Source organism: Eimeria maxima, genomic scaffold, assembly GCF_000499605.1.
Source record: "Eimeria maxima Weybridge genomic scaffold, Emw_scaff854, whole genome shotgun sequence".
NCBI classification, from domain to species: Eukaryota; Apicomplexa; class Conoidasida; order Eucoccidiorida; family Eimeriidae; genus Eimeria; species Eimeria maxima.
Genome location: NW_013564006.1, coordinates 11,313 through 13,812, shown reverse-complemented (window position 1 = coordinate 13,812; position 2,500 = coordinate 11,313).

Genomic DNA, 2,500 nt, shown 5'->3' with positions numbered 1-2,500 from the left:
AGAGAGTCTGCGCTCCTTAGATGCTGCTGCTGATGCTCCAGCAGGAGCTGAAGGGGGACTCCTTAGAGCAGACCCAGGGCGTTCGTTGTGCTCTTGCTGCTGCTGCTGCTGCTGCTGCTGCTGCCGCTGCTGCAGCAGCAGCGGGTGCTGCTGCTGCTGCTGCTGCTTGGGGAAGCCTGTCATGAAAAGAGTGACCTTAGACAAGCAAGAAAAAATGCTATAATAGACCGAACAATAAGAAGGAGAGCAGTGGTACCCAGGGGGCCCCCTGCAACCCTTCTTGAGCTGCTAGGGGGCCCCCAGCAAACCCCCTATGCTTGTATGGGGTTTATGCTGCTTAGGAGGGGAAAAGGGCATCGAAAAGAAATAAAAAAATAAATAAATCAATTTAATTATTATTAAGAGAGGAAAAAAGACAAAAATACAAAGAAGAACAAAGAAAGTACGCCGTCATGGAGGCCCCGTGTTACTACGGTGGGGTCAATGTACCCGATCTACCCAATAAATAAACATAAAAAAGATATTTTAAGAGAATTTATTATTTATTTTATTAAAATAAATTAATTTAGATATAAAATATACAAAAAAAGATGAATAATGATGCCCTTTTAGCCATATACATTTCCTAAGGGAGAGAGAGGCGTGTATATATGTATAGTACTGCCTCTATAAGGTATACAAATATATATAAATACGTATAAATATATATTTATATGTATAAATATATATTTATATATATATATTTATATATATAAATATATATATATAAATATAAATATATAAACATATTTATATAAATATATAAATATATTTATACGTATATATAAATAAATATATATATTTGTTTTTCTTTATAGGAATATAACTAGAGGTCTAAGGTAATATAAATAGATAAATAAATAAATAAATATATTTATTTATTTAATTTATTTATTTATTTATACATTTATATATAATTATATATATAAATATAAATACAATTAATACAAACATATATATATTAATAAGAACAACAGGCTGCATGCGTTCTTTGTATAAGGAAAAAAAAAAAGGGTTTATTAATAAGAAAGGGTTTATTAAGGGTTTATAATTAATAAACCCTTTTCTTCTTTTTTTAGGGTTTATTAATTAATTAAGGAAAGAAAAAGGGTTTATTAATTAATTAGGGAAAAAAAAAGGGTTTATTAAGGGTTTATAAGGAAAGAAAGGGTTTATTATGAACTTATTGGCCAAGGGTTTAGGGTTTAGGGTTTAGGGTTTAGGGTTTAGTTGCTGCATGCAAGGGCTGGCTCATCATTTATTTTTTCTTATGATAGATAATGCATGCAAACTAACGCATACCCCTACTCTCCTCCTCTCTTGCTGCTGCTGCTGCAGCTGTTAGTGCTGCCACTTGTAAAGTACAACGTAGCTCCCCTCCCTACCCAGGTGATGCATGCACGGCAGCAGCAGCAACAGCAGCAGCAACTGGGGCTGGTGAGTTGCTGCTCGCCTTGCTGCAGCTTAGCCCCATATGCAGCAGCAGCAAAGCCCCATTCCCTTGTTGCATGCACTAGCAGCAAGAAATACAGCATGCAGCATAATTGCTGCTGCTTCTGTGCAACTGCTGCTGTTGCTGCTGTTGCTGCTGCTGCTGCAGGTGCTGCATCTCGTGCTTGCTGCTTCTCCTCTATTCTTCTAAGTGTACGAGCTGCTGCGTTGCTGCTGCAAACCCTAGACCCTCCACTATAAACCCTAAACCCTAAACCCTAAACCCTTAGACCCCTGCTCTGCTGCTTAGCTGCTGGTGTGCACGATGAAGACATCGGGGTGTATATGCAGCAGGTAGTGTATATTGGGGTGTCTATGCAGGTAGAAGACGCGTCTGTTATTATTTAATTAATAAATAATTAATTAATTAAATTATTTTGCTGCTGCTGCAGCAAGAGAGAGAGAGACGCAGCTAATTAATGGTGTCCTCGTCTCTCCTCGTCTCGCAGCAGCAGCAGCAGCAGCAGCAACAGCAGTAGCAGCAAAGGAAGCAGCGTCAACTGGGAGGAGCGACGCAGCAGCAGCAGCAACAGCAGCAGCAGCAGCAAACTATATAACGGTGTATATACCTATATATAAGTAATAAATAATAAATAAAAATATATATTTATATATAAAGATTCATAAGCAGCATCTGCTGCTGCCTTGGGGCCCCCCAGTAGCAGCCGCCACACGACCATCAACAGCAGCAGCAGCAGCAGCTGCTGCTGCTGCTGTTGCAGGAGCAGTCGCCGCTGCTGTATCTGCTGCTGCAGCAGCAGCTGCAAGTGTTTTTTGTACTTTGTTTATATTATTTTGCTGCTAATAAGTTATATTATGTATATATAATTAAGGAGGGTTTCCTTATAACACTAATAAGAAGTTCTTGTTGCTGCTGCACGCGCTGTCGCGGGTCAAGAGGGTTTAGGGTTTAGGGTTTAGGGTTTAGGGTTTAGGGTTTAAGTTTTTTGTGCATAAGGAACTTTATTCG